The following is a 7,194-nucleotide window of genomic DNA, read 5'->3' as shown; positions in this document are numbered from 1 at the left end:
TTGGTGCCCCCAAATATAAGCTGTGCACTCACTCTCACTGGGCGACTTAACGGGACAGACCAAGACAAGAACGACCATGTGAGCCTCGGTGGACCGCGAGGCAGCTACCAGATTGTCATTTTGTTGTTTTCCCAAGATTAATATATTTCATTAACCTCTACTATTACTATTTTACTATTATTTTTATATTATATAATTTTTAACGTGGGACCCCCTTTTTGTGGAAACTGGTTCAGCTGCACCATTTGCACTTTTGCGCCATATAGTCCATGGTAAATCTGGCAAAGGAAAATATCTGTGGGATCCATCCCCCCAATTCCTTGGTGCCGTAAGCATGTGATTAGTTTGCTTAATGGTTAATCCAGCCCTGGGTACCGAAGAAAAATTACAGAGGAAAACTACTGGCATGAGAGTGACAAGCGCTCCAAAAATATCCCTCCAAAGACCCAACGCAAGACATGGACAATCGGCTTGTCTGGGAAAAACCTGAGGGGGTGGCTGCTCTAAACTGACCTGGACTGGGCAGTGTAAAGGGCTGAGCCGGGATGGAGAGTGGATAGGCTGGGGGCCGGTTACTGAGGACCACCAGGGACAGGGCTGGGTAAACGTTGATGGGGGAGGTCACATGAAATGAGCAGACCTGGTGATCACTTTGAGCCGAGAAAGGATGGAAAGCAATAATAAAAAAACATTCATCTGGCATCAGTGATTGAGTTATAAAGTGTTTGAGGACACGGGTGGGGCTTGTGGTTGGGGCCATGGGGTGCAAATGTTTAAAAAAAAATATATATATATATATATATATAAATAAAATCCAATGTCTGCCTGTCCATTTTTTCACGAGAGAACTACTTAACAGATTTAGAATTTTTTTTCTCTGTAATTTGCTTGAACATTCCAGTTGCTTTTGTGACTTCTCTCATTGCGTTAAGGATCATAGTTCGCTTGCAGGAGTGACATATTCGCGCTAATCACAGGATGTGTGCCGAGAGGAGGGGGATGTGTGACGTCAGGAGTGGGGAGCCGGGCAGGGCCTTCCTCACTGTCCTGTTTTACTACTACGTGGGCGGAGCCATGGGAGATGGCTAGTATATATATATATATTAGGGGGTTCGCCCCCTGCTCACTTCGCTCGCCAACCCCCAAAGCGCTACATGCCAGCCACTTCGCATCTTTGCCGCTCGCATTTCCCGCTGAACGCACCCCAAGGAGATGCAGTCACTCCTCCGAAACCCCCTCTTAAACGGTGATACAATGGGAAACAAATATTTTTTTTTTTGCCTCCTCTTTGCTCGATCAGCTGCTGCTGCTGCCGTGCTGCGTGATTTATTCCTCGTGTGGTGCTTCGAACATTTAAAAGCCTCTACTGCAGCTGTCTTTGTCATCTACTCTTTGTCTTTTATTTCCTGCTCCATGCGTGGTTAAATCTCTTGGCACAAAGTCTCATCCCGCGGGATGTGAATTCTTGAATTTTTTTAGAATATAATTTAAACGGAATAAGAATTTGAAAATCTAACAGCATCACAATAAAGTTTGATAAATTCTGAAAAGAATGAAACCAAACATATATATGTAGGTTTTAAAATAAGCCCAATTTAAAGCGTGACACAAAACATGACATAAAAACTTCACATAAAATTGCTGTATAAAATCACTGCACTTTTAGGCTTAGGATTTTAAAGTATATATATTATGATAAAAACACAGACCAGACTTCATAAAAAGGTTTGGGGCAGCCATCCGTATAATATCCCTGGCCGCAAAAGGTTTTGAGAATTTTGACAGAGATGTTCACAATACTGAGTCCAAACCAGAATTGATTCCTTGGTGGTAAGATGGCGGCTTTAAAGGTCCATACAGGAAGTGACGTCATTGAAGGGGTGAAACCGGAAGTGACATCATCGAAGGGCCCATACCCGGAAGTGATGTCTTCTGATGTACCGGAACCTGGCAGGATTTCTCAGGAAAGGTCTGCAGGTAACTGAGAAAGACAGTTAGTGCACCCTGCCACCCCCTGGTCGGATGTGGTATTACCATTACTTAAGCCCTTCAGCTGCCTCCTACTCGCTCATTTGTGACTATACATATATATATACAGTATATATATATTTAGGTAACCACCTAAATAATTATATTGTGATTTAGAACTAGGAATGTAATATATCTATATATGCATACAGTTAGATCCATAAGTATTTGGACAGTGACACAGTTTTCATAATTTTTTAATAATTCTGGCTCTGTTCAACACCACAATGGATTTGAAGCAAAGAAATCAAAATGTGATTGAAGTGTAGACTGTCAGCTTTAATTTAAGGGATTTTCCAAAAATATTGCATGAGCTGTTTAGAAGTGACAGCCACTTTTCTCCATAGCCCCCATTTTCATTCATAATTTATAATAAGTTATCACTTTGTATTGAGGGGTTATTGAGTGTAGGCTAATGGGCAAAAATGTCCCATTGAGCCATTAAAAATGAAAAACACAACACTTGTATGCAGGAAGTGAAGGGGTCTGAAGACTTTTCTGAATCCCGGCGAGGCCAGGATCCACCCTCCATCCCACTTGGGCTGCCAGTTCATCCATGATGGCACTTACAACATATATATATATATATATATAGTAATGACCTGGGGGTGTAAGAGACAGAGTGATGGATTCAGCACTTTGTTGAAAGCTGGTGGTAGTGAGACCTGAAAAGGACCGTTGCTTTCTTCAGTAGCCGGACCCTCTACCTTCTTCCTTGCCCGCTCAGGTCTTCTACAGCTCCATGCCCTACTGACTGCTGGGTCCCTGTGCCTTTGCATACCCACTGCTGGCCTCTCCTCACTCTGCTCAGCCGGGATCAGAAGTAACCCATCATGTGCCATAATATCCCTCAACTCCGTGTGCCCACCTCAGGCCAGGATCTGCATCTGAGACAACAGCTCACTAAGATTTTGGGCTGCATGACTTACACTTTTAAAAATCGAGATGCCAAGGTGGTTCTTCAGAGTGATCCTATTTGGCCAGACCAAAAGAACTGTTAACAAGAAGGACCAGGGGCCTCATGTATAACGCCGTGCGTAGAACTCACACTATAACATGGCGTAAGCACAAAAGCGGGATTGTGCGTACGCACAGAAAAATCCAGATGCAGGAATCTGTGCGCACGCATACTTTCACGTTCTTCTACTACATAAATCTCGATTTGCGTGAAAAGTAACGCACGTGCACGCGCCTTCTGTCCCGCCCCAACTCCTCCCAGAATTACGCCTCTTTGAATATGCAAATCAATATAAATAGCCTTCTGTGAAAAGACAATGGGAAAAGCACGGGAGAAAATATAAGAATTTCAGCGAATACCAAGTGGAGGCAAAGGAAAAACGTACTATTTGTTGGTTTAAACAGTGGTATAATCAACAAAAGAAAGCTGATCGAGTGACAGAGTGTCGGAGAAACTCGAAGGCTCAACTTCACAAAGTCGCACAGTGCCCGAAATAAAAAACAAATCACATATCAAAGTCGCCGTGAAAAAGCGAGTCATAGCCCACCGTCTGAGTGTCATATGAAAGCTTATTAGGGTACAGACAAAAAAAAGGCACACAGTGGGGAAAAAAGCACGAAATGTCAACTTTAATCTCGAAATTTCCACTTTAATCACGTAGTTTATTTTGCCATTAAAGTAGAACATCATAAACTTCATCTTAAAATCGTTTAATTTACTAGTTTCTCAAATCCCATTGTAACTAAAGTGGCACGTTAAATGCTTTGTTCTGTATTTGATCTTTTATGTGCTCTGTGTGTATGAATCACTACCTGCTTCTTAAACTGTCTTTCTCTTTCTCCGACAGGACACATAATCCATTACATTCGTGATATTACAGTTCTCTGAATAATTAAAATACTGAGATGTATACGTGATATCTTTTTCATGATGATAGGAATGAAAGCATGTTATTAAACATGGGAACACGGTGGCGCAGTGCTTGTTCATGTCTCACGCAAGAGGCTTGCTGCGCCATGCGCAACCTTCAGTTAAATAATTTATCACAGCAGTACTGTCTCTTTCAAACGTACTAACCTCCAATTCCTGTCCTTACTTTTCTTTCTCCAAAAACTCAATCGCCACACAATAAGCTATGTAGTAGACGTTAAGCCATTTGTAAGCTTAGAACTTCGATTCTTCAAAACTTTTAAGGAACATTGAAATATCTTAGTAGTGCGTGTTTAATTATTCTATTCGTCTATCCTCAGTGTCGCGTTAGAGCAAGAATACAGCGCAATGCAGGAACAATTCATGAACTAGCTAGCGCTGTGGCTCCGTGTCCTCACATGTTTAATTATAAACAATACTGATTATTTAAATGAAGTTAAAGTTTTATCTGTATAATATAATCAACATGTTTTGCTGCATTTCGTCTTAGAAATGAATACCGTCATCACATGTAAATACGCGCTTTATAAAGTGGCGCAGGTTGTGCAATATTATAACTGTAGTGCAAGTTTACAGTAGGGTAATTGTACTTATAAGTCCAAATATTTCTACAAGGAGCACTTGATGGACTGATTTAGTGTGTTTAGAGTTCTTGGGATGAAACTGTTTCTAAACCGCGAAGTCCGTACAGGGACTAAAGCGTTTGCTGTGGCTCAGGCAGCATCTGCTTCATGCTGTGTACCGATAATTCTCTTTCCAATCAGCTGCTGCTGTGATTTCCCACTCAGATACAGTGATATAAATACTCCGAGTGGTGCAGTGAGAGTAATGTGGGAAAAGATGATCTGCTGTGGCAACCCTTAACGGGATCAGCTGAAAGAACATGCAGTGAGAGTTACAACGCTAAAGCAGTTCTGGTATTTGGAATACTATGGCTATTCCCTGGCCCATTATTTTGCTACAGGTTAATTACAATCAGATGCATTACACTAATAAACAATATGCAGTTAATTTCAGTGTATTTATAAAGCCGCGCCAGGAATGTGGATTTAAGAATGAAAGAGTGATCACACAGGAACAGTAGCACTGCTTTGATGCTGGGTGCCGCCAGTCTGCAAAACCGGGCGGATAAATTGCGTACGCCAAGGAATGAGTTACCGTGGAAATGTGCGTGGCTTTACGCCAAGTTTAGGTTTTATACATCGCGATTTGAGCGTGCAAAGGTTCGTACGCAACATTTCTGTGCGTACGCACCGTTTATACATGAGGCCCCAGGACTCCAGAAGAAACCTTAATTCATTTAGATCCACAACAGGTTCTCTAAATAATATGACTAGATGGTATCAGATCTGTGAAACGCCAATGGGTTTATGATTTTAGAAGGACTCTCACTGCCTACAGTTACATTGGCCAGCCTGGCTTGTTCGACTTATTCCTGAAAGACCCTTTGGAGTTGTGTTGTGTGTTTTGCTGTCATCTGTTGCTTATGCACTCTCGGTCATATTTGTTGTGACTCTTATAATAAGGTGGGCTTTATTTGTATTGTAATAATCTATCTGTCCACCCCCCCTGTGAAAATTCATTGACCTTGGTGGTAATTAAGGGGAAGCCCATAAAGCCCAGGGTCAGGGTAATCCAGAACAGACTATAACAACATGGAGTTGAAGCTTGAAAACTCTGCAAAGTGTCTGGATTAGGCGTTGGGACAAATGAACAATAAGTTGGCATAAGGAGCACAACGGGCCGAGTCTTGTCTGTCACATTTCTTAGGTTCTCTTGGACAGAAAGCACATCCTGAGTTCTCAACTGGAGGTGAGGGAGGCCGTGCAGAAGTGACTGTGGGTAGAATGGACGGGATGTCATTGCTGGGACCTGTGAAGAACAGCAGGGACTTCACTTTTTAAACTGTCAGAAGATGCAGTGGACAGCCATTGGGGTCAGTATGAGTGGAGAGAGGAAATGCAGAGTGGGGCTGTCTGAGCGATCGCCATGCTGTGAGATGTTAGAATGGACAGGCAGCATGGCCACTGTGCCCAGAAAAAGAAAAGAGCGAGACAGGAAAGGTCGTCTACAGAGGCCAGAGACTGTAAACACTATGAGATAAGAGGAGCCGAAAACTGATCATCTTCTATGACATCGAGGGCTAGACAGATAGAAAATGTGTTTACTGTGAGCTACAACGGATGGGACGGACCCTCAAAAGTGGTCCCTCTGTGCAAGAAGAGATAAGACAGTGAAGACAGGCGTTAAGGTTAGAATGTGTAGGCCGCTCGAAGATTAATGATATCAAGTGCGTCACTCTGCTCTGTACACTTAGCTGGCTTGGACTCATATAAATAGGCTGATTATGAAATATCCTCTCATATGCAATATCCAGTGCTAGATGTATTTTAATTTCAGATTATTATTATCACTATGCTACAGTGCTCGGATTTCATCTAAGGGGGTTGAAATCTAAGTAATCAATGTAGACCTCACTGTTAACGAACGCTTCTAATGCTCTATCTATTGAAATGTATTTTGTAATGTATGTATTAATAAAATACACTGCATTTATCATTCTAACAGATGGTGCATCAGAAAAATTTGTAGCAATAAAATGCATTGATTCAAAAATTTGTAATGTATTTGTCATGAGAGCTTCAGGAAGAGCTGGAAGCAATGAGGGCAAGGCAGCAACCAACCTGAGGAAGAAACCAGACCAAGATCAAGGTTCTAGACCAAGTAGTTACATCTGGACACCACGTTACATGTAGTTCTACATTCTTCTAGTTCCCACATTATGTATCCCGCACTTGATGCTCAGCAGATGACTCTGCTTTTCTTCTTTTACTTCTTCCTATTTTGGTATTCTTTGCCATGGCGTTGGCCTCTGCGATTTGCTTGATGCTCAGCAGATGTCAATTGGTCTTCTTTTTCTTTCCACCTTGTCACTTTGCTAAAGAGACTCACAAGCAGAGGTCAGTTTGGTGAGGCCGCTACCACCTCACATTTTTGCAATTTCAGTATGTATCTTGTTATTGGCTTTTGGTCAAGACCAAGATGAAAGTTCTAGACCCAGTAAATCAGCAGTAATTGCGTGACAGACAGACCTGAGCATATGATAGATAGATAGATAGATAGATAGATAGATAGATAGATAGATAGATAGATAGATAGATAGATAGATAGATAGATAGATAGATAGATAGATAGATGTGAAAGGCACTATATGATAGATAGATAGATAGACATGAAAGGTGCTATATAATAGATAGATAGATAGATAGATAGATAGA

Source organism: Erpetoichthys calabaricus, chromosome 9 (assembly GCF_900747795.2).
Source record: "Erpetoichthys calabaricus chromosome 9, fErpCal1.3, whole genome shotgun sequence".
In the NCBI taxonomy this organism is placed as follows: Eukaryota; Metazoa; Chordata; class Cladistia; order Polypteriformes; family Polypteridae; genus Erpetoichthys; species Erpetoichthys calabaricus.
This window is presented reverse-complemented; position numbering follows the sequence as displayed.